Source organism: Triturus cristatus, chromosome 3_1 (genome assembly GCF_964204655.1).
Source record: "Triturus cristatus chromosome 3_1, aTriCri1.1, whole genome shotgun sequence".
NCBI lineage: Eukaryota > Metazoa > Chordata > Amphibia > Caudata > Salamandridae > Triturus > Triturus cristatus.
Genome location: NC_140583.1, coordinates 338922080 through 338949129, shown reverse-complemented (window position 1 = coordinate 338949129; position 27050 = coordinate 338922080).

Genomic DNA, 27050 nt, shown 5'->3' with positions numbered 1-27050 from the left:
CGCAGAAACTTGAGGCCTTTGCTATGATTTGGTTGAATTGATTGTTCAGTGGCCCCAAATTGTAGGCTCTATCAGCACCAACACCAAGGGAGCAAAATAGAGACTGTACCCCTGGGCTTCTTTCACAGACCAGAACAGATTTTACCAAATCTAAGGCATTTTAATCCAAAAGCTCAAATGAACAGGATTAATCAAAATCCCTTTGTCCCAGGAAGTAAACATTTTCTCCAGTATAATCCCTGAATGAAAATGATGGACTTCTCAAGTCTAATAAGTTTAACTCTACATCTGATCTGGGATAAGCAAAAACCCACTGTGATAAAGTAACAAATGCTATTCATAAGACCTTGGGGGAAAATGCAGCTTCTAATTGCATGGATGGGTTGCTGTAAATATCACTTGTTTTATGGAATGTAGCGGGTCTGGCTAATAAAACTAATACAGACGATTAGTCCAACTTTGTAAAAGAGGCTCAGATGATTGGTATACAAGAAACAAGGGTAACAAAGACATTTGATGTAGATGGATTTATATCACTGAGTAGAATTGCCACTGAATCCAGTATGAGTGGGGCAAAGGGCGGCCTTTTAGTTTTGATCTCTACATGTCTACCCTAAAAGTATCTAAAAACATTTTTATTGTCATCATTTTACCAATTTGTGCTACTAAGCTCAGACGGAAACCCTGATATTTTTTATGCCTCAAGGGCCAAGGTGATAGAAGCATTGGAAAATGAATTAGACCCTTTTCTTCGTGATATTACAAATTACATATTTATAATATGGGTCGGGGATTTTAACATTACTAAGTGTTGTATTGCTTCTAAAAAGGTATGTGGCTTCTTGACACTCAGGGTGATGATATTGATCGCTTTAAACATTGTACATTGTACAAACGGTTCCGCTTTAAATAAAAAAAAATTGACTATAATATTCATATAATAGATCCAAATAGTTCTATCAGTACCCCTAATGCCCCCACTTTTATTAGGAGAGAAGGTCAGAGTAATACAGATCATAATCGTGCCTCTGTTAATGATAGGATATTTCCTATGTAACTCCTAGTGGGGGAAAATCACAAATACCATTGATTAAACATCAACACAGAGTAATAAATATTACCCCTGCAGGGCAACATGGAATCCGAATAAAATGGACAGAAGTTGATTCTGCCAATTTTATCTTACAGAAAATCACTGAAAATTCAGACTATATTATACCTATTTGGACGGAAATGTAGATAATGAGCAGATTATTAAAGCTCACAGCCTAATCTCAAAATCTATAACTCAATATTTGACCAGAGAAGCTAAGGGCAAAACACAAAGACCAAAATGATGGTTGAATTACCAATGTACTTTGCCACGTATTAAGTTGCTTCATGCCTATCCTAGAAATTATGTAGCAATTCAAATTAGAAGAACACAATATAAAATTATTTTAAGTGATCAGAAAAAAATAGCTCTAAGAGGAAGGTTGGGAAAAATGAATACAGGCTGCACAAGCAAAGAACAACATATTATTCTGGAAGGCACTAAATGTCCCTACTATTTGTGATAATTCTGCACCTAACTTTCACGGTTCAATCCCAGCAGAGTCATGTGTGGATCATTTCTCCTTAATCTCTCTATCATCCTCTGAACTAGATCAAGATGAGAAGGAAGATACAGATTCATCACACATTTCCATTTTCTTCTCCCTAGAGGAGGCAAATAGAGAATTAGCCAAAAGCCCACAGGGTAAAGCACCAGGCCCTGATGTTGTTCCAGTGGACATCTATGAATATCTCTCTGCCCTCCGAGCACCCCTGCACAGTCCTGAATGCAGTTGGGTCGGGTATTATACCACCTTCCTGGCCCAAATCTCTCATAAGACTCATTTCCATGCTCAATTCCTCTTCCAAGATGCTAGGTAGGGTTGTCTTATAAAGACTAGAACAATGGACTGAGGATAATAGCATTTTGTCTAGTGTGTAAATTGACTTCTACAGGGGATAGGGGACCGTAGAACAATTTCTCTACTTATACCTCCTGTTGGGGAAGTGCACAAAGGCAAAGGAAGGGAATTTATATATGTGTTTCGTAAACTTAAGTTGTGCATATGACATGGTAAATCACAACAAGCATTGGAAATGGATAATTTCTCTGGGGGCTCTTAAGGACATAGTCTTATTATTAGCATATATGTATTGTAATCTTTCAATTAGAGTGTTATATGGGCCAAAGGGGAAGCTCACTAAGCAATTTAGAATAGGAAGAGGAGAACAGCAAAGATGTGGATTGGCACCATTTCTTTTCTTGATTTATATTAATGGTATTGATCAGAAATTGCAGTCACTTGGTGGTGACACTCTTATAGTATGATTATGCCCCATACCGATCTTTCTTTATGTGGATGACACAGTCCTATTAACTTTAACCCCAGTACGTCTATAGGGACTTATTAATTCCTTCACTGAGTATAAGGAAAACATAGATTTAAGTACAAACCAGGGAAAAGTATTTACCATGTCACGTGAAAAGAGGACAGGCAGACTCACTTGTTATATATTAAACGAAACAAGATCTCCAACACAAAGCATTTTTGTTATTTAGGTCTATGGTTTTCTGCAGATGGGGGCTGAAAATATGATAGATAAAATAGCTCCCTTAATATGCTAAGGAATAATGAGAGGTGTCTTTAGATTAGCTACTAAACTTTGAACTAAACCAATAAAAGAAAAGTTGACCCTGTATACCGCTAAAACGGTTGCTGCGGCAACATATGGTGCAGGAAAATGGTGGGATGGAGATAGTGTAATTATACGAAAACAGAAGAATACATTCCTGAAAAGACTATTCACAGTACCACATTCAACCCCACAACTATAATTAGGCCTCCACCCCATTATGTGCATTATAGAGGCTAAACCATTGCTCTTATGGTTTTCACTCTGGCCGAAACCAGAGACTGAATTTCCTCAATCAATACTTAGAGACTGTTTGCCACTGAATCAGGGACAAAAAATACCCTAGATAGCCCATATTAGAAATGGATTAAAACGTCTTGATTCAGAAGATAGGAAACAGTGGGAGACACCGGAAAATGTTGTTAAGCTCTCGTTAAGTTCTTCAAAAAGGCTTTGAAAGAGTATGCCTATGATATGAGTACTTAGAAAAGGCAAATGAGAGACAAGACAAAAAGTATTGTGATGACCTATATATCACACTCTAGATATCTGGGGATATAGTCCTTTATTAGGATGGTCCTTACTGTATATCACAGATTTATTCTAAATAGACTTTGATTGTCTATAACCCACCAGTTTGATGCATTCCCACACAGAGATGTCTGGGACTCCAATGAAGCAAAATGCCCATGTGATGAAATTACCAAATAGTCTACATTGCACTTAACACTTTTCTGTGAATTTTGTCTAGTTTATAAGAACAAACTATTTGAAACTTTAATTCTTAAGAGAATGATTGTTTGACTATTATGATGCATTTCGATACTTAATGGACTTGTAGACTATTACTGTATGTCATGCCTTAGCAAAAACTTCCGCACTTGTAGCGTCTGACCGGAAAAACTGCTAAACCTAGAAATTGCACTTTATCAATAAACTTTATTGTCCAGTTTTACAAATACAAATTTTAATTATGGGAATAATTTAGTAGAAAATGGAAATGTTTTAATATTATAGGTGCAATATTTCTAGAAGAATTTCATTCTTATAATAATTATTTTTATAAGTGTTTATGACTTATTTTAATTGGATGCATTTGACTGATATTATTATTAGGATGTAAAAATATGTTTATTTTAATTATTGATGACAATTTTTATCTTATGATGGTATTGTGTTGTGACAATGTGCTTTTATGATTCATTTTATATATATACCTAATAAAGATTGAATGCTTCCTTGACTCAACTTTATATTGGGGCCATCTCTTAAATATTAGATAGCAGCTTTTCTCTAGAGTGACCAAGCCAATCTTTTGTTTGGTAGCAAGTTTAGGCCATAGACCAGGGCTCTCCAATGTCAGTCCTGGAGCGCCAGATCCATCTCCGATTTTTAAGATAATTGCATTTATCTAAATGTGGATATGCTAAAAATCTGGCATGTATCCAGCCCTCCAAAACCGACATTAGAGAACCCTGGTATAGACTAGTGAAGGAGATGTTGCAGCTATATAAGAGTAAATGCATACCCGTGGTACTGTATGGGATGGGAGTCTGGGGGCATACTAACTCAGAGCTCAGAGGCACTACAGAGGATAGAGAATTGCTTCCTACGCAGACTCCTCTCCGTCCTAGAGGGTGTTGCCACATACATTTCCCACACTGAATTAGGGTTGCATTGTATGCTGGGCACCAATAGAATTGCCCCTTTGTTGCTGTGGCTTAAATTCTGGCATACATCAGAGGCAGCTTTTTCTAGATTCAATTTTATTTGTAGTGCGCTAGCAGTCAGGAAAAGATATTAATTTTTAATGTGATATTAACTCACTGGAGCTAATATTAGTTATTTCATATGTTGCTTTGGCTGCAATCTGTCCATCAGTTCTTGCCTTGTGGTATCTATTTGTATGCTCATTTTGGATCTTGATTGAAGTATAGCAGCATATTTGATTTTTAAGCATTATGTACTTTGATTAGATACATTCATTATTTATATGTGTATGAATAATATGTACATATGTATACTATTTCAAGTGTAAATTGCATCGATCTTTTTACAAATTGTATAATTTGATTGTACTTTTATGGCATTTCTGCCATATAAAGTTTTCTGATGATGATGAAATATTTATGGGAGTTTCTAATATATAAGAGTATGGGATACACAGCAGATATGTTTTAGAGTTTAAATTGGGTTGTAGTTTCTCACTCCATCTTGCACACCATGGTCAGTGCGGCTCTCTAACCTCTACTTCTTTAACATTTTTTAACCCTTACAATATCAGTGTGTATTTCTTCTCAAGTGTTTTCCTCATTAGTATCACCTTCTATATTTTACTTTGAACATCATTTGATTTGTGCCGTGTTCTGTGCTGAGCCTGACTATGGGCAGTGTGTTAGGATGTAATAGTAAGTTATGTTGCCTGGTATTTTTATGCATAGCATGTTTTTTTTGCTTGGCTGGTATTTCTACAAAGATTTGACAGATGAGAGCATGAAGATGCACATGAGCAAAAAAAAAATACTAGTGCTAGTTGAAAAAGAGAAACTAGTTAAGGGCAGGTCTTTCAAACTTTTTTCTATAATTTCCGTATAGTACTACTGCTAGTTTTCAACCACTTCATACAGTATTATGAATGACACAATAATCACTGGCTGCTACAAAAAAACTGACACATATAATTGATAAGGAGGTATCAACATTTCAAGTATGTTCACTATTTGAGCCAGGGGTTACCCAGCCCCTTGAATATTAGGAAAGGCAATGAGCTGGGGGCACTGGAAGTGAGAAACTGTGAGCAAAGAAGAATTAGTGCTAAGAAAAATTGATTGAGCCATCAGTAATGACAGGATATTAAAAAAGAATGCACATTTTGTAGGAAAGTGGTCTCTAAAGTTATTGAATCATTGGGTATAGGCAAACTCTACAAACAATGATTCATTCGCAGCAGACACATGAGTGAATTCAAATTAACTGTTCCCATAGCAAATTTTCCAAAAGTATTGACTTTGTAATGGTTTTGTCCTTTTAAGTGAGTGGGAACTTTTCTAGTATGACACAGTTTTGCTTCACATTGCAAGTTTATGAAACTTTCTCACGATGAAAAAACAGTGAGAAGAGAGAAGAAAATACAGGCCTTGTAAATTTGCTTTTTAAAAGATGTGCAGAATAGAAAGTAATGCAAATACACATTTCATGAATAAAAACAATGCACTAATATTCTTTCAATACAGAGGCACTCAAAATACATCATTAGTCAAATTGTAAATCTCACATGTAACAATTACCTTTTACTATCAACGTGTAAAATTATTTCAAAATATACAATATTAATAATGTTACATTGGGTTCCAGTGACCATAAACCATGTTACCCGTCATCGGAACCCCCAAGATGGTAATATAAGACCATACCACACTATATATATATTTCATTCCTATGCAAACAATTTTGCACAATATTGAAATTTACAGCAAAAATACTAGTATATACACATTCATACATTTGTTACGGGGGTCCAAGATTATATTTCTTGTTGTTACCACAGTACAGAGTATCTGATATGTAGTCCAAGAGAATGCATATTACAATCACATAAAAGAGGAAAAATCTGTCCTAACAGTTAGAATGGCAAATTGGTAGGATTTTATCTTAGTGGATACGTCTAACCCTAAATCCTAGTTTTGATTGCATATATATTTTTATGACTACCCCAGATGACAAAACAGCATACCACAATCCATATATGTAGTAAAACATAAAGTAATAGGCAATTTTTTAAATGTTTAAGGGAGAAGAGGGGCATCATTGCCAACTTCTGTCTTCGCTTCTGGTGAATCAAGCTCCCTCCCCACAATCAACAATGGAAATTTGCATATTTTATATTTAGCCATTATTTGGAAAGAATGTTATTTATATATCCATTTGCAAAATGTAAGATTACTTAAATGTGTCGTAGAGCTGTATAGGACCTCAAAAACCAAAAAAATCTATATAGCTATGAGCTTGGTAATAGAAACATTTTAGATCTTTGTGGAAGAGAAGGAGCTGTCTCTATACACATAGGTAGTGAGGGAGTGAATTCAATAGCTTAGCCGCCAAGATGGAGAAAACTCCCCCTTTCACCTTAAACCTCTGATATATTATAACAGACAACATACGGGCAGAACAAGACATTTGGCCATGAGAGGGTTTATAGAGGATACATTTGATACAGAAATCCTGAGCTTTCTAGGTGAATGTGAATGTGGCTGTTGTTTGCATGGTGTATGGGCTTCAGTACAAAAGAATTGATTGGTTGGGCTACTGGGCAAACGCAAATTAAACAGTCTGAGTCTTAATAAAAAATCCCTGGGGAATACAGTGGCCCTGGAGTTTTAAAACTGAATTGCAAATTTTAGACACACTGTTTAGGCATGATTGGTAAGCTAGAATAGAACTCAATTCATGCAAGAGTAGTGCCCTCTGTTCCAGCTTCAGAGAGATGTGGTAACAGGAAGGTGTGGAAAGGTCAGGTCGAACCTGTACTGAGGATTATCCTTGGTCGCCACATAGCCAGCACTAACTGGGTGCAATAATGTCCATACATTGGTTCCTATCATTCATCTACAAGAAATAGCGTAACTTTTTTCAGCTCTCCTGGGCACCTTTCTAAAACAGGAATCACCAGTCTTAGAGTGATTCCAAAGTTTACTGTTTGGGAAAAGTATCGAGGAGGGTAGACATACCCTGCTAAGAAGAGGAAATATTAAAGTTACAGAATTTTTAAGTGATACTAATTAACACTTGCTAAGGACATCAAAATAATAATGTTGAGCAATATTGGGTATTGACTCTGATTTGTGAGTTTGTGGAGAGATGTTAATGAATTGTCAGTATGGCTTTACAAACAGCCAATTGTGGTTGCCATATGGATTTTAGTGCATGTACTGGAGCGTAGAGTAGGGAGTTGACTTTAATGTATACTTATTACAAACATTTGTGCCTATCCTGATGAAATCATCTATTGAGTCGCCCCATCTGGTATTCATTTTTTTCCAACAGCTGCTTTAAAATAAAATATTTGGAGAAGAATGGTTGAACTGCCAGCAAAATGGCCATCGGCTCCACAGTCTCCTCGCCACTTTGGAGACACTTTATGGAGCCCTGCCTCAGTCCGCCATCATTTCGGACAATTTTTCAGCCTGTTTGCACCTTTTTGTCTCATGTATTGTTTTCCCTTATGGTCACAGCCGCCATTTTGCGACAGCATTGGACCGACGATGCACTTCTATCTCCCACACCATCTAATTAACTATTTTAAATTGTAAGCAATGTTAGGACTCTGTTAGCCAGGAAAGGACTATTAACTCATTATTGATATATATGGTTGTCTCTGCATCTTGGTGATACCTGCAGTGTTTGAAAGGACATAAGGCACACAGACATGCCTTTCTTAATTAGGTCTTCTCCACTGTAACAATCTTAAGCTACTGTCATTTCCAAATAAAGTTTGCGGCCCATGGTGTGGAGTCTTTTATTCAACTCTGTTTCTGATACTTTAGGCAGCCAACACATCCCACTCTTCTCCTATGGAGCCCTGCAAGCACTTCTTTATATACACAATGATGTACTCTACTTCATCCTCCAGCCAAAAGGTCACATCTTCATCACCAATGACTCCACAAACACTGCAAATAAAATGCATGAGCAGAAGCCAATCTCGCCAATTAAGTCTCTATTACCTCAGACACTTGAGGAATTAATAGACAAAATAACAGTCTTAAAACCTTGTGTTATAGAGACCAATATGGAAACTCCAGAAGATAAGGAGAAATGGTTAAGTCTTGATTCCTGGGTAACTGAGGTGTAACAATCTCTAAGCAACATACTGAATTCAGCAACTAAGTTGAAAGCTATGCATAAAGAAATTTCTCTTCTAAAACAACAAACAGAAGACCTTGGAAACCGTAATAGATGCAATAACCTCAGAATGTATGGAATTCTTGAAGGAACAGAGGATCCTGAGATGCTCATCTTTCCTAAAATACCTATTCAAAAAATAGTCCGGGTCAATGAGGGAATAAATCTTAATTTGCAACAAGCCCATCGTATAGCCACTAAATCATTGGGAGCTTCTTCATCGGCCCGCCCAAGAGCAATTATTGTCTGATTCTTAGAGCGTACCAATCTACTTTTGGTTCTGTCAGCAGCTAAACATAGAAAACAAATGCTCTAGTCGGGTCAGAAAGTTTTCTTTTCCCAAGATGTGGCTTGTGCAATGGCAGCTCGAGGAAAAGTATTTCTGTCATTCCGTCCTGCCCTACGCTCCATGAATGCCCAATACACCCTAGTTCATCCACATCAGTTCAAAGTCACCTACAAGAAGACTTTCTCTTTTGATTCCCCAAACAACTTAAAGAACTTTATATTCTAACACAAGGGAGAGGAAATGGAATTCGGAAAAACGTTTTAGCTTTTCTCACTTTTCTCAGTACGGGCAACTTTTGTCTTACTTTGACTTCTGTTCAAAATGAAGTAATAGTACTTTCTCAAAGGTATTATTTTCAAATGTTTTTGTTTTTTATTCTTCTGCAGGTGTCCTTTGTCTTGCCCAGACTCCCATCCCACGTGTTTAATTTTTATGTGTATCATCCCCTGACCGATTGTTTTCATGCTGATTCCATTTGATGATAAGTGCTCCAAATTTGTATTATTTTGTAGCCTTCATTTATGATTTTACCTATTGTCCTATTCATATATATGTTATCTAACTGTCTCAGAGGGTTTTATCTCATCGTGTACTCCAGGCTGACTCTGTGTAGTTTATTTATTTGAAAAAGTTAAATAAAACCATTGCATTACAATAAGATATCAATTAAAAAGAAAATGGAGCCGTTGCTTGTGGGATTTAAAAGTTCTTGAGAATATAAATGCTATGTTCCATTCAGTGGCTGGGGGCTTATTGTTGTAATTATGTTGATTCATTTCATTTCGACTGGCCCCGGTGGATGTCACCCGGCTGACTCGTCTGTTCCCCAGTTCTTCCTTCCATTCCATTGTCCTTAACTACCTCGTTTTCAAAGTTAGTCCCAGTTCTCTTGTAAAGTGCTTGTGCTTTGCCACTTGGGCAGGAATTCTCGAATCAGCCCTAGTGGAGAAACCCGACTGGCTCATCAGATGCCCTTGTTTTCCTTCCTTTCAGTACTCCTCAAGCCCCTCTGCTTCTTATCTTGGAGCCTGATTCTCTTATAAAATGCTTGTGCTTTGCGGCTATTTACTTATTTAAGTTAGACTGTTGTTTGAACAAAACCACGGAATTTCTCAGTGCTCAGTTTTTTCTTTCAAGGCAGCATCAGCGTACATTCTGGATGCTATATTTAAAATATTCGAAGATCAGCTTTTGGACTGTACGTGGTCGAGGTCGGGGACTAGTAGTGGGCTGGAGAGCATCCATGATAGGCGGCTGACTCTGTGTCGGTGGTTGATCTTTTTCTTTGATTTCAGCACTACACCAATATATTGATGTGGTACTTCTTGTCTTGTCGTCTACTATGGTCAAAGCTTCTTTAGTTTTTTGCCACCTTCTCTTCCTTTATCAGATTCTTTCCCTACTCTTCCCCTCTTTATCCCCTCTCTTTTGTTTTATCTACTATCTTCCTATCACCTTATACTAATATAATGTCCTTGACTAATGCCTTACTGGTTGTCTTACATCTTATGTTTAAATTACCTTATTAACTAAAATATATATATTTATTATGCTTTGTTCCTCCCTTATTTATATGAGAAATAATCTCCATGTTGTGTTCTGGGATTTTAAAGGTCTACATAAACCTTTTAAGAAGCAGAGAGTTGTTACACATTTATCTCGATTACAATGTAAGATTTCTTTATTACAAGAAACTAACCTTATTGATAAAGACATTAATTCATGAAGGAGACATTAAGTGGGTCAACATTCTGTTCCCCCGCATGACACAACAAAATGGGGTTGTCATATTGTTTCGTGTCACTTTCTTTGATGATGGAGAAGGAGGAAAAGAACGAGGAGTGTAGATGCCTTCTTCTCCATCTCACTATAATCATGCTTCAATTTCCCTTTTCAATGTGTATGGCCCTACGTGCATGGACACACAATTTTGCATCTTGCACAGTGCAAACAGGGTACTACGCAGTTCGCGAAGTGCTACGCGTAGCTCGCGTAGTGCGAAGTGCACTTTGCGTAGCTACGCGTAGCGCTACTTCGCGAACTACCCCCAGGGTTAATTGTAACCAAATGATGGATTCCTCTACTGATAGAAAATCTCTTGCGAGGTATGTCACCTACAAAATGCGAAAAATATTTTAAATCACTATTCACTCCAGGGGCTGGTAGATGCTTGGAGGGTTTACCACTTGAATAATCTAGAGTTTACCTTGCACTGTTCTGCACATCAATCTAAATCTAGAATAAACTATATTTTCTTTACACCTCACTTAATCTCCACATTAGCACATGCTGAATTTGGTTCTATACTAATATAAGATCACACCCCAGTTCTTGTTAATATAGAAATCTTGCCTGAAACCTCTAAATCAAATAAATGGTTCTTCAACAACAGCCCCTTGAAGGATAACACTTTTGTGGAAAACTTTGAATTATTTTTAAAGGACTATTCTGACTCCAACACTACTCCTAATCTTCCATTTCATATTTTTTGAGATGCTAGAGGAAACATTATTGACTATGTTGATCCCAAAAATAAAAAAATCTTTCAAGAAATCCTCACTCTTACTTTCATCTATCAAAAAACGTGAGCATGAATATTATACATTAAATAATGATGCCACCCAAAGTGCCTTATTCGAGCTAAGAAGGCTTTCAACAAAAAATCGACTAAAGGGACATCGGGTGTGCTATTACTGATCAACTTTAAGTTTTCATAACAGAGCAGGAAAGTTGCTTGCAAATTATCTCGTGGTCAAATCACAAAAGTCGAAAATACTTCGCATTAAGGATGACAACAATGGGGGGCGGAGCTAGCCCCGCAGCGAGATGGCCGCGTTTTAGCTGAGCTCCTCGCCGATGCCCACAAAATCCTTCATAATCCTTGATACCAAAACCTGTCTAATGTAACTGGGGGAGATCCAGCTCACAGAGTTACCCGGCAACCTCGGAAGCCACATCGCAACGATCCTGAACTCCTGGATCGGCGGAGACGTGAGCCGAGACTTGTGGGCCTGGCCGTGAAGATCGTAACTGAAGCACCGGCCTATAGTAGCGGCCGCGACGTAAGGCACGTAACGCGGCTCAGGCGGCGGCTTGTCGTGGGGGGTGTCGGAGAAAGCTGCGGGCTGTGGCGGACTGCGGCCGCGTTGGACTGCAGGCGAGCCCCGGGTTTGAAGATCAGGACCTGCACTTGCTGCGTGAGACGAGCGGAACACTGCACGAAGCCTCGGAACTATCGGCAAAAATGGGTGAGTTGCGGACGCCATCAGAGGCCCCCCCGGGAGTGAGAATACGGCGCTAGCCACAGCTGGAGACCACAGTGGGGCAGAGGACTGGGGTACAGGAGAGCGGAAAGTGGATTAAAGAAGGGCACGAGCAGAGCACTGCGCTCTCCCTCCCCCCCAGGTAGAGAAGCCTAGATCATTACAGTGCTGCCAGGATGATCGGGGCCACAGAGCAAGGACAACTGGGAACTGCCACAAAGCCACCCCACACCACATAACAGATTACACTGTGTCTGCCTCAATTGCAAATTATTAATGACCCGAGCAGGTGGAGGCGGCAGGGGTAAGAATTGCCAGGCCACCCAAAGAGCGACAAAGCGCGAGGCTTGGGGGGCAGTGTTTGGCGGCGCATGTGACATCTCACCCCAGGTCCACTGGATCACGGTTTTGTGCGAGAAGCTGGCGCCTGCACACCCTGAATACTCTGGAACACTCACACTTATTAAGAACTGAGACTGGAGGTACTTACCGGTCTACATTACAAAGCACTGGGATTTCGCACTGGCATGGCAAACCGAAGGGGTGGAACAGGTGGGGGGCTCTGAACAGGTCTGGGATGACGCTCTGAGTACAGCACGGCAGAGTGACACTAAACTGGCAAAAACGAAGTGCACATCAACAATTCCCTCACCTGAATAGGAGCCCCGACCGGAAACAAGAGGCAATACTCTAGATACCGCCTGTCTTTCCGGGGTGCGCGGGGGCAGCGAAAGGCTGGCAGCCACGACCATGGGAAAGATGGATAGGACCCAGCCCAAAATAGCGTTCGAACAGCCCAAAAAGCCGACGGAACTTGGGGCAGGAGAGCAGGTACGTCCACAGGCGGAGCCAGGTGCATCAGATGGAGTGACCAATGTTGAAGTACAAGCCATGTTCACATCTATACAAGCTACTCTCTCCAATATAGATGGGAAAATAGACTCTCTCACGTACGAGTAGACAGAATGTCGGTGCGGCTGGATAATCACTCGGAGCGCTTAGACATGGCTGAGCGACGAATATCAGAGGCCGAATACAGCCAGGTACAGACAGATGTGAAGCAGGTGAAGATGGACAAACAAATGGCGTCCATAATCGCTAAAGCTGAAGACTTAGAAGCGAGATCCCGCAGAAACAACATCCGCTTGACGGGCATATCGGAAACGACAAATACGGGCCTTATAGAACGGTATGTGGAACAATTGCTAATCTCCATGCTGGGAAGGGACACGTTCTCAGAGATATTCATTGTGGAACAAGCACATAGATCCCTGGTGCCAAGACCACCCATAGGCGCGACGCCTCGGCCGAATATTGCGTGGATATTAAACTACAGAGATCGAGACGCGATACTTCGAAAGGCCAGGGAGCTGGGGAAACTCACACATGAAGGAATGGATGTCTCCATTTACCCGGATTTCACCGTCTCAGTACAGGAGGCAAGAAAGAAGTTTACTCAGGTGAAACAAAAGCTGAGAGACCTCAACATACCGTATGCAATGCTGTACCCTGCACGGCTCAGGGTCACGGACGAAGGAAAGGCGAAAATATACAGTGAACCCAAAGACGTGTTAAAATTCATGCACCAAAAAGTACTAGCGAAAGCAAAACGGAGATCCCCACGGGGCGAACAGGAAGAACGATCGACAACATCAGATGTTGAGTAGCAAAACGCAATGTAAGCGGGGGGCCACTCTCGTCACTTTGTAAAGGCGACACGGCCAAAGCGGCAAGAAACACTAGGGAAATGCACAGCTGCTGGTAACGGGGGACAAGATCCCTAGTTAATATGACGTTGGACTATAAGACACAAGCTACTAATGGCAGCTGACCTGGATCTCCTAAGTGGCAGCGTGGACTAAGTCTGAATAGCTGGGAAGCTGAAGCTCACCAGAGAGACATGCGCATAATGCAGATAAGTGGATCACTACTGTACCTACAACGCACTGTAATGTAGGGCTGAATTGTGAATGAACTTAAGCATGCATCTCCACTCTTCCCAGTAACTATGCAATGTTAGTAATAATTGGTACGGTGCACCTTTGTCACTTTGGAAAGATGTGTTACAGGTTGTGATATAGATGTTCGTAGGGCATTTGCCTATGTGGATCAACCCACAGATGACAGGCTGGCAGCCAGCAACCCCCAGTGTACACCACACTAGTTAGTTAACAAGGGGTTTTTGTTAATTTTTTGTTCTCTTTTTGTTGGTTACTTAAGTTTTGACTACATGGTAGTCCAAGTTGGGAATGACTCCGCCACAAGGGACAGGGCAGAGTGGGTGGGGGTAGGGTTAAAACAAAAGGTTTGGTTGGCAGAGCAGAGCTCATCACACGAGTACCACTTCATACACATAGTACGGGAGGAAACGACAACTCTGAGTATGAACATAGGAACATGACTAGCACGGATGCTTGCACTCGAAACTTAATGTTTCTAACATGGAATGTTCGAGGGTTACAAAATCCACAGAAAATACGCAAAGTATTAGCATATCTGACATGGCGTCGATGTGGCATGCCTACAAGAAACACACCTAACCCCTAGTACTGAGCTGCGGTAGGTGTTAGATGGGCTTCCTACCGATTAGCGTCTTCGTATTCCACATATGCAAGAGGAGTCCTGTTTTTAATCAGACGAAACACCCCATTCCAGCTCATCCGCACAATGTCAGACGACCAGGGCTGTTATGTTATGGTCCAGGGCAATTTTGGTGGCACAATACTGATGATAATAACGTCCTATGGCCCAAATACGGACGACCCAGAGTTCTATGCAGACATATGGGCTAAGTTGCGGGACTTTCCAAACGCACCAGTGCTATGGGGGGGGCGACTTTAACACATGCTTGGACCCTGCGCTAGACAGGTCAACAGGGAATGAGAGATATGGTAAACGTACGGCAAAAGCCCTTAAAGATGGGATGGCGATATGGGGGATGATTGACATTTGGAGGATGAGACATGAGAGCTGTAGGGAGGGAACATGCACATCGACGACGCATAACACGTGGTCTCGCATTGACTACTGGCTGCTTACAGCAGAAGCATCCACATGGACAAACACGGTCACACACCTACCAAAGACCTTATCGGACCACTCTCCAGTTTGCCTAACTTTGGAGATACCTACTCACATGCCCGCCACTTCACATGGAGGTTATAGGGAACAGCTCTGTTAGATCAGGTATTTCAAAGTGAACTCCGAATGGCAATCATCAAATATTTTGAGATAAACTCGGGGACGGTGGAAAGTGCGGGGACCTTATGGGAGGCCTTCAAGGTTACTATCAGGTGACATTGTATAAACAAACATGCTGGGATACTGAAGGATATCTAAAAACAATTACATATGATAGAAAGGGACATAGCAACGCTAGAACGAGAAAATACACAGACACATAATCAGATCCTGCTAGCAAAAATAAGGGAAATGATGGATGACTACCAGAAGTATGCAGCGGATGAGATAAAGTATAAATCAAAACGACATACGGCGAGAAACTACGGAGAGGGAGGGAGGCCGGGGCGAGCCTTGTCAAGTATGATAAAGCCTTCTTTTGCAACATCATATATAACGCAGATAAGAGACGACAAAGATAGGACGCTTTATGATACGGGATCCATATCAAATTGCTTTCAGAATTATTACTCCCAGCTCTATGCTAAGCACACAAACACAATGGCGGAAGGTATCAATGATTACTTGCAGGAGGTGGCCCTTGCATGGCTCTCAGACGAGCACCGGGAGTTCCTAAGTCACCACATTACTAAAGTCGAGTTCATGGACGCCATCAATTCCTTGCCAAACAACAAAGCCCCGGGGTTGGATGGGATACCTGGGGAATTTTACAAAACCTATAAAGACCTGCCAGTGCCATACTTGGCCGAAATGTATGAGGAGGCATATGAAAAAGGTAGACTCCCGACCACGCTGAGAGAAGCGGTATTGGTGGCGCTCCCTAAACCAGATAAAGACCTGACACACTGTGATTCGTATCGCCCCCTGTCGTTAATAAACATAGACACCAAGATCCTAGCAAAAATTATTGCAACTAGAATACAGCTTCTGCAGGAAAAGCTGGTGTTACCAGACCAAGCGGGGTTCGTACCCACTAGATCTACGACTCAAAATATACGCACCATCTTCACCCAGTACCATAATTTGGACTCAGAATTGCCAGCGGCAGCGGCCCTACTAGATGCCGCAAAGGCTTTCGACTCGGTGGAATGGGAATTTATGTTCGTAGTGCTGCGTAGGATGGGATTCCCTGGGAAATTCATAAGGTGGATAGAGATTTTATATAATGCCCCAACTGCTAGAATTAGACTGAATGGACAAATATCTGACCCTATAGAAGTGAACAGGGGGACAAGGCAGGGCTGCCCGCTCTCACCGATTTTGTTCACCTTGATTTTGGAACCTCTAGCCTGCAGAATCCAACAACATCATCAACAGGCAGCCCTACAATTTAGCCTACGGCCCCTAAATATATCACTATATGCAGATGATATGGTGCTATTTACTCGACACCCTAATCTGCACCTAAACGATCTCATTAGAGAATACATTCGATTTGAACGATATGCAGGGTTACGAATAAACTGGGATAAATCAGTGGTCATCCCCCTCACGCCAGCCACGACCCGACCGTCACTAGATTACCCTCTCAGGTGGCAAACTGATCTGGTGAAATACCTGGGCATATGGGTACATAGAGACCCTGACATAGTGATAAGGGAAAACTATGGGCGAGCAATGACAAAGCTAGAAGAGCAAATAACTAGATGGATAAAGCTGCCTCTATCACTGGCTGACAGGATTGCGTTGCAGAAGATGATTGTACTGCCTAGATTTTTGTATCTATTTATTAATATCCCAATCTGGCTGACGCAGGCATTCTTTGCAAGACTACGATCAGCAATGCAGAGACTAACATGGGCGGGCAAGCAGGCCAGAATTAGTTGGACTACACTGACACAGCCGTATCATTTAGGTGGTTTAGGTGGTTTCGGAGCCCCAGACTTACAGCTTTACTTCTATTGCGCACAGGCACATCATGCTCATTATTGGACTAAACCACATGCGTTCATTCCACACGTAGCAGTAGAGGTGGATAGTGTACAGACAATCCCATTACTTGCCCTCTTTTCTGACCCGAGACCACACATACATAGGGACACGATCCAACCGGTATACTGCACCACACATGCATGGTATGCATTAGCGCACAGGGCTAATAAGCTTCCCATTTACGCCCCAGCGCTCCCTATAGCTAACCACCCCAGACTGTCAGTAACACAAGAGAAGAAAATGATGACGTTGCTGGAAGAAATGAAAGAAGTTTTTCCCCATGGTAGATTCATACGAAGAGAGGATCCAGCACTCAGTACACATAATACACCACTGAAAGTGTTCGCCCACCTGCGGCTACAAGCAGCAATTCGGGAACTGTATAGTACATACCCTGAGGGGCCACCAAAGCTAAATGTGTTACAGGCCCTATTCACAGCGCCAACCCTCCAGAAGTTAATCACCCGTTTATATAATGTCTCACAGTCAGAATACAGCCAGGACGTTAACAAATCACTTGTTAGATGGGAAGCACTGATAGGGGGAAAGATAGAGGAGAAAGATTGGGAATATTGTTACACACAATTACACTTGCTAACTTCAAACTGCAATCTCCGAATAATACACTTCAAATTTCTCCATCAATTTTATTACACCCCGATGCAGCTCCATAGATATGGTCTGAGATCACATGACAGGTGCCAGAGATGCAATGCAACGCAGGCTGACTTCATGCACCTAGCATGGGCATGCCCGCAGATACATAAATACTGGCAGCAAATAATAGGGGCGATAACTACAATGTTAAAAGAACTGGTACCGAATACACCTCTTGTATGTTTATTGGGGATGTATAAATTGAAGCTGACTAAACAGCGAAGGTTCCTGGCGGTAGCACTCCTATTGGCAAAGATACGAGTTGCAATTAAATGGGGCAGAAAACGACCCCCAAGATTCAAGGACTGGATTACGGACTTGTCATATTGCAGGGAAACTATGGAAACGTATGCAGAAGAATTACCGCATGCATCACAGCCCAGGGACTTTTGGGAACCCCTGAAACAATACCTATTGAGCATGTGAGAGGACGAGTAAAATGTATGTAATGCTGTGGTTATATGTTAACCGAGGGTGGAGGAGTCGACTCCCCTCTGGGTACCGATGTAAAGGCGGGTGTGAGTATTAACCCTTGAATCCATGTTTGCCGTAGCGAGACCTCACAGAGTAGGCTGTATTGGGAAACTGGCGGGAGGATGGACATATCATAGAGTTAAGCAATAAATCAGTAATTTTACATCAGCCAGGGATGAACGAGATGGTGGCCCCGACATTGTACAATAGGCACTCTTACTATGTGATGTATACTGTATAATCAAGAGAATTATTTGAAATGTGTGAATTGTTCTGCCGACCTGACGAAATAAACAAATTAAAAAAAAAAAAAAAAAAGGATGACAACGATATAAAATATTTTAGGAATGCTAGAATCTTAAAATGTTTTACAGATTTCTATCAAAATCTATACATACCAAAACAATTTCCTTCTGACCAATATCTTTGATTCTCTTCCATATCATCAATCTCAGGACTTTTCCCCCCTCAATAAAGATTTATGTCTGAATTTAACACAGCACTTACTAAATTACCTAAAGATAAAGCCCCTGAACCTGATGGTTTTACAGCTGATTTTTATTTACACTTCTCACACATTTTACTTTCTCAATTGCTCTCTTTGTATCAATACTTCCTCTCTCTGTTAATGAGGCTTGCAGTACTTTTTTAGAAGCAATGCTGTGTTTGATCCTCAAAAAAATGAAGATCTCTTCTCTTGTGCTAATTACAGACCCTTTTTTCTCATAAATCTGCACTGCAAAATATTAGCAAAAATATTAGCCTGTTCGATTCAATTAGTTTATCTCAGATTTGATTGGTCTATATAAAACCCGGTTTGTACAGAGTAGATACATGACTGATAACTCTAGAGCTTTCTTGGATATTCTACATCTTCCATTAAAAAGTTCTACACCTATGGCTGCTATTATAGTAGATACAGAAAAGGTATTTGACCGGGTACACTGGCATTTCATGATGCGTGTACTGAAATGGTATGGTTTTGTACCTGGTATTTTAAAATATATTAGTTGCCTACTCTTCCTCAACAGCTTCAATAGTCATCAATGCCATTTCTATCCTCCTATTTTACCATTTTACAGGGAACTTGACAATGATTTTCACTATCACCATTAGTTTTTATATTGTCTTTGGGTCCTTTTCATCATACTTTACGTCATTTGCCTTCCTTTCATGGTTTTACATACAAAAACACTGAAATCAAATTTACTACCTTATGTGTCTCATATCCACAAACGTCCCTATCTACATTTACAGATCTCTTAACCACCTATTTCAACTTATTTGGATACAAACTAAGCTTCACTAAATCCGAGGTCCTTCTGCTCGATTCATTTTGTCTGAAAGAAATGTTTGCAGACAATGGCTTTAAATGGAATTTTAACTTTATTAAGGGCCCGATTCTAATCTCGCTTGGAAAGCCTTCCGTACGACTCAGATCCTGAGGGCTTTCCTAGAAAATCACGCTGTGTGAGTCTGACCGAATGAGTACAATGCAGCCGTATGCTGGTGGAGTCGGTTTGCTTGGACTCCCATTGTACTCTATGGGGGTCTGTATACCAACGCATACACAGGCTCCAATAGCAACAAGCATTTGCAATGCAATAGGTCTCGCATATACACAACTTTAAGCTATTGGCATCGTAAATGACAATACCCTTTATTTATATTTTAAAAACCAAAACATAAAAGGCATTGTCATTTACAAAGCCAACAGCTGAAACTCGTGCAAATGCGAGACCTATTGCTTTGTAAAACAAGCATTTGTGTACTAGAATACTTATTTATGAGAACTGACTGATGAATCTTCATATACTGTGAAGCAAAGATTTGTACTGTGTGAGATGTCCAGTCATGCACTGGGGTTGTGTCTAAGTATACTGGCACCTGAGGGAGAGTGGCAGGTGTAGATTTACTGCACCTTTGTCCTTGCTCCCAATTTCTTTTCTTTTAAATAAATGTATTTGTTGTCTGTCAAACCCTAATTTTCATCAGTCTGCCCCGCGAGAATCTACACCCTGTTCTCTGCCACACGGAGCCCCAGTTTAGGGTTTTTGATATTATTCTAGCACTGGATGTGACTCAGGAGTCCTGATCCCTCTCTTCCTATGAGGCACTGTGGCTCTTGTCGCTTTGTATTGATGAACTTAGGAAAGAAAATGACCGCAGAGACTTGGAAATTTTCAATAAGTGCAACGCTCGTCATCAGACGGGAAAGGATGATGCCTTCCACTCCAAACTATTGGCTCACATCATCGCTCTGTTATTGGGCTAACGCGCGTGTGTTTGCCTCGTGAACTACCCCTCCCATCATTTTTTTTTTTTAATAAAGGTTTAGCCACCCGAGTCTATAGAGAAACAAGTTAGGAATTCTGGGTGTAGGTACTGCTTGATAAATTACACAAGTGTGGCACATATACACTGAACATTTTCCTTACTGGTGAAGTGTTCACTGCGTGCACACGTATACTGCCTGAGGTTTACAATAACATAAAAACACAACAGCTTATGTTATTAGCAGTCAAACAGTGAATTTCACTATTTGCATCAAACATTTAGCACAGCTGAAACAATCTCTGTGGCAATAGCACATACACTAAATAGAAGATGTAATATGGTAAGCGTTCTTCTGAACAAAATACATTTGTTTTTTCATCTAGAACTGTAAATTAAATCTTCAGCGGATGTAGCCTGGATCTAGAATAACTTATTGCAGATACTTTCTTCTGTGACTCAAAAAACAAGAGATGGCCCATGCCCTCTGACATCTGCGGCAGGGAACTGATAAGAGCCTTGATACCACCCCACCTTCCCCCGCTCCGCAACTCGCACAAAACAAGTCCAAAAACAAAAACACAGCTGTTTGTAAGTTGGAGAACTACATACCAGAGAGGAATATCACATGCCCCGGATCCATGCTTGGCAGCACCAGGTATGCCACAAACAGTAAATATTCCCAGATGAATTTCCCCGGCTTCTAAGGGCCTTGGGCTTCAGCGACTGTCGAACAGACACACACACTGCATTTCTAGGGAATGAAGGGGGCCACAAGAGAGCAGGCTGTGCGGACAGGACAGGGGGAAATAGCGCACTGGTCACCCCCTCCTGCTCGGCCACCATCTTGCCCAGGGCAGGCACCGCTGATACCGGGCAGAGCTTGTGGCCCGCAAGTGTGCGCAAAAAAGTTGTGCAAATACAGAGAGAGCATTATCTTTCGATTTTAAACTTGATTCTGCACAGAAAACGCGTCGCTTGATATACATTCAGTGATGTCAGCTTGCCTGAGTCACAAACAGATGCGCTTCATGGTAAATCAGCAGGAGTGCATGCCGTGAGGTCGCCTATGTTCTCAAGCTGCCCAGATGTGAGAAGGTAGGGAATACAAAAAGGGGCGAAATGGGGCGGGGCAGGGAAGCTTGGACAACACCAGGGGAAAAAAACTGTTCAGTACATACACCATATCTTGGGATGAATGAGCGTCGTGAATGCAAAGCACGGAAACACATAAAGAAGAAAAGTATTCCCCAAACGGAGAAATAAACATGTATAGGGTAATGATGTAGTACTTGGTCAGTGCAGCATGGCGAAAACCGGAAATTCAAAGGCGGGACTAAGACAGCGGATTGCCCAATGGAAAGGAAATATTTTTAAACAACACCAACCAAGACAAATGAACGCAATCGGCAAGGAATGGGTGGAGTTCAACTCCCAAAGCATACACAATAGGTCACTAAGCGACAGCTCAAGCGCTTTACGCTTGACCTAAAAAGGGTGTGGGTGTGGAAAAGCCTTGTGGTGGGCACCTTATGTTGCCCCCCACACTGTGCATGCTTGGATCAGGGGGACCCATGTGCACCCCTCTGTGACCGATTTGGGGGGCTCTGGGTGTAGGGGGCCTGATCTGCCCCCCAAAGTCCGATTCTGACAGCCGTTTCGTCTCGCTGAGACCGAGTCGATGCGGCTGTCCGGATCATGCATCGTAATCGCTCGTTCGGAAGCCGGGTCCCATGAACCCCACGATTCAGTTCCAGATGAGTCGGACTGGACAGATTTGGTTTCAGAAACAATTCGCTCAGCGCAGACGAGCTCTTCACATTGTATTTGGTCAATTGGAATGGGGGACGATTCGGACGGAAACAGTGGCTCCAAATCGGATTTGGTAGTTCTGGATCCCGTCAGGAGCCCTTCTGACCGAGATCGGAATCAAGCCTAAGTGATAGGGATCAAATATTCCTCATCAAAATAACATCCAGATAAATTTGGATGAGGCCCATCAAAGAATTATTCAAATATCAGAGAAGTGGTCCCCTGTGTACTTATCTTGGTAAGGTAGGTTAGACATGATCAAAATGATCATGATGCCTGTTATTAATTTTTATTTATCCATGTTGCTAGTGAAGTTTTCTTTGAAGTACTTCAATGCCCTTAATACTTCACTGAGAAAAGTTTTATGGAATGTACAGAAAGCACACATATCATTATTTTCCTTATGCAACCCTAAAGAATTGGGAGGGGGTTAACTCCCCCGATTTCTGACAATATCATTCTTCATTTGTAGTAGAACAAGTTTTACATCATTTGCATACCACCATGATTGGCATGCACAGAAGGCCAAGCCGGACCTTGAGGGACCCGTTGGGCATTACAGCGCCAACACAACGAGGAGCAAGATCCAATGATGAAGCATGTCACCCTTGGGTGGATGAAGACTTGTGCTCCTATGAGCTGATGCCCCTTCAAAAAAAAGAACACATAGAGGACCTCTCTCAGTCTCTTAGAGAGGTGATTGGCATGCACAGAAGGCCAAGCTGGACCTCCGTTGAGGATTCCTGCCTGTTCAGGTACTGCATAAAGAACCCAATGCTCCCCAGGGGAGAGGGATCCACCAAGACCTCGTGCAGTCTATTTGGCAGCCCATGATCAACCCAACTCACACTGTGTTGAAAACTAAAACAGCGATCTGATTAAGCATTCACTAAAGACATGAATTCCCCTTTCTTAGAACAAGTTTCTCTTCTTATGTTGCCTAATGTCCGGACTCCATTTTGTATTGTCATGCCTCCACGTGCTCTGCACGAGAAGAGTCCTATCTTCGTGTTAGTTGCTCTTGTAATCTGCCTAGTAACAGTCTATAAATAGCTCCTTGTCCGTCTGGCGCATGCCCAGACTTGACCACATCTGTTATCAGTTAGTCCTTGCTTGACCATGTTTTCGCGGGCTCAGGAAATTGGTTACTCCGCCCACATATTGATTCTGTATCGAAAATGTCCATAAAAGGTAATACTCTTTGCCTCATGTTGTCTCCACCCACTTATGAGCCCCTCTGTTGTGTATAAAAGGGGACTGTGTACGCAAGTTCTTTGTGCTACTCTATGCAATACTGATGAGTGTTGTATAGGTTGTAGGACCACCCTTAAGGGTTAATAAACTTTGTCTTTGCATTTGCAGTTTCCGTGCCAACTTCCTTCTAGTTTTCGTTACAGGAGAGCGAACCCTTGTATTCTGCGGGCCTAGCTGGGGCTTGTATACTTCAATTGGCGCCCGTCACGTGGGGCTCATCGGCGACTCAGATGCTCGAAGGATTGGTCGTGACGAAGGTGAGGAATTTGGCCGGGGATGTGATCACTGCCAGCGGCGGTTTTAGCCCTGGCATCCCGAGGTTTTCTTCCTTCTCTTCCGAGCTGACCATCTGGGTGGCGCCGGTCCTCGACTGAGACCTCTTCTGTCGGTTTGCCGCGACAGCCGTTTGGGCGAATTTTGGAGCTTGGCAGTTGGAATCTGGAAACTCTTGATTGGTAAGAACCGTTGTACGGTACTTGCTCCGAGTTTTGAAGCCTGGGTTGGCTATTTGAGTTTGATTTGTGATGACCGGTCATATTTTGTATTGATTACTGTGAGAATATATGCGTTGCAACACATATAGGCAGGTAATGTGGAGATATTTCTCCGGAGTTGTGTAAATCTGAACGGCGCAAAGTTTAAGTGCCATTTTTGATAATACTGCATATTTTGCATTATTTTCGAGCATGCCTGCTTTTAGCGCACTCCGTAAGTGGTGCTGCTTTGGAAACCGGCTAAATCTCGAGGAATCTGCTCCAGCCCCCCCAGAGGGGACTCCTAATAGGGACATGTATGTGAAGCATGGTCATTCCTCTATAATGTACAGCACAGCGTGGAGGAAATACACTAAAAAGGATCCTGAGTTACGATGGCCTTTGTATGGATCGTTTGATATGCGAAAGATTGAGTATGTGGAACAGTGTATGTGTAAACGGCGTGCTCGGCAAGACATGTTTGAATGTGTACGGTTATGGGTGAAGGAAGTGCGTGAGCGAGAGAAACGTGAGAAAGCGCTGTTTGATAAAGAGCAACGGAAAAATGATCATGTGAGAGCGCAGGAAGCGAAGCGTCGGGAAGAAAGAGAACTGGCGGAGAGACAAGAGAAAGAGCGTAGGTTGCAAGTCTCGGGTCAATATGCTGTCTGCCAGCCACTCTATCCTGTCCTTACTAATCTTGAAGATGATTTTTATTTATTAGATCGTTCTCCGCCCCCTTATGTTGGCGCTTCCGCACCGAGATCACAGGACTCTGGATCGGTTCTGGATAAGGTAGACACGCGGTCCATGTTATCAACAGAGCGTATGGGTGAGCTTCGGAAAATTTCTCTTCGTGCGCTTAAGGATAAGCTACCTCTTTCTGAATTATTGGAATCTTTGGAACATTGGCGGGATAAAGAGCGGCTGTATTTTCTTGAAACTTTTTCTCATGACGTGATTACTGCCTTTCGGAAATATTCAGATGTTTTCGAGCCTGATGCTGTAGTATCGGATGCTAAAGCATTACGTAACGGTGTTTTTTCTCCCTCTAAGGTACCCGATGCGGTCCGATGGCTGTTTGCATTGCGGGACGCGGCGGTTGAACTTAAAGAGAGAGCGCGCCTGCAGGCAGGGGAGAAGGAGCAATTGGATTCACATATCGGCGGCGACCAATCATCTACCTCCCATTCAGATAAGAGTGAACTAGTGCATGCTAAACCGATCCGTGAGGCGGCACCTTTGTATGTTCCTCCTAAAGGAGCGGGAAATAATTCAGATATTTCTTCCCCCGATGCTAAGGGATATTTTGTGTATAATTGGGTTTATACTCCCTGGCATAGGGCTGATGTTATGGCATTAAAGAATGCCTTGCCTGACCCCCGCAAGAATCCAGCGGCCTTTTATGAAGAGGTCGAAGGGGCCTTGAATTCTTGTACTATGACTTTAGCGGATATAGATTTGTTCTTTGGGCTCATTTTACCACCGGATATGTGGAGATCTGTGCGGAAGGTGGATGATGTTCCCGCTTTTAAGGCTAAGTGGTCCAAGATTGAGGATGAGGATAGGGAGAGAAAACCCGCGCAAAAACCACCGCAGATTATTTTAGACCTTCCTGCTGCTATCTTGACTAAATTGAAAACAATCATCCCCCCTAAAAAAATTGACTGGAACATGTTAGCCTCATGTAAACAGAAGGTCGATGAATCAGTTTCAGATTTCTTTACACGCTTTGAGGAGACATTCCATGATTTCAGTGGTCAGTCACTTACGGATGATACGGGTCGACATCTTTTTGTTGATAAATATGTGGCGAATTTATTACCGGGAATAGCAGCTCATTTAAAAGCGAGTGAAAGTTCTTGGTCCACTTCGTCTCCGGCATCCCTCCTGACTATGGCTCAGTATTATGAGCGTCAGGAACAAGAAGCGAAGGGGAATGAGGAGAAGAAATTGAAAGATTTGAAAACTAAGGTGATGTTAGCACAAGTATATGGTCCGCCTCGTCGGGGTGTGGAAAGAGGTAGAGGAGGATTCTATGGTCCCCCTTCGGGTCGGTCAGATGTTAATAGGAATCAATGTGCGTATTGTAAACAGTCGGGTCATTGGGCTAGAGAGTGTCCGGTGTTATATGCATCTCGGCAGGGACGTGGTCAGGGACCACCGAGAGGTAGAGGGGGTTTTTTGAATTTTAGAGGGAACTCTAATGATCGTGCTCGATTTGAGCCTAACGTACAGCAACGGGATAGACCTAATGTATTTGATCGGCAAAATCAGTATCAGATGTCTGGGAATGACCGTTCTGGGTACCATGACTCACAGCATGCGTAGGATTGCGATGGATGGGGGTTGGAATCAGTTGAAGTGCCGGTTGATCATAAGGGTCCTTATATTTCAGCAAATGTTCTGGGTTCTACTGATCGGTTCCTAGTTGATACGGGAGCTACTCGCAGTGCACTGTCCAAACAATTGGTTCCGAGGGCTCCCCCATCTGGCTTAATGGTTACATCGGTAGGGTTTGATGGTACACTCTCTCACAGCCCTCTTTCCCGACCCCTTGCATTCCATGTTGACCACTTTTCTGCACCCTGTCCGTTTTTGCTTGCCCCGAACACGCCTGACAACATTATGGGTCTTGATATGCTCAAGCACTTCAGAGCCACGATCCGCTGTTCCCCTACTGGAGTGCGTGTGATCTTAAACGATAATCACCCTATGACTGAACGGATGTGTGTGGTTCCGGAGGAGGCTGCATTAGCGTCCCTCCCTCATTCTTTGTGGGCCACTTCGGATACTGATGTGGGACAGATGGTGATTCCGCCTGTCCACATTAGTGTCCAGGAGGGTGCGGTGTTACCGCGCCTCCCTCAGTATCGTATTTCCCAGGAGGGGGAGGAGGCACTCATACAGATC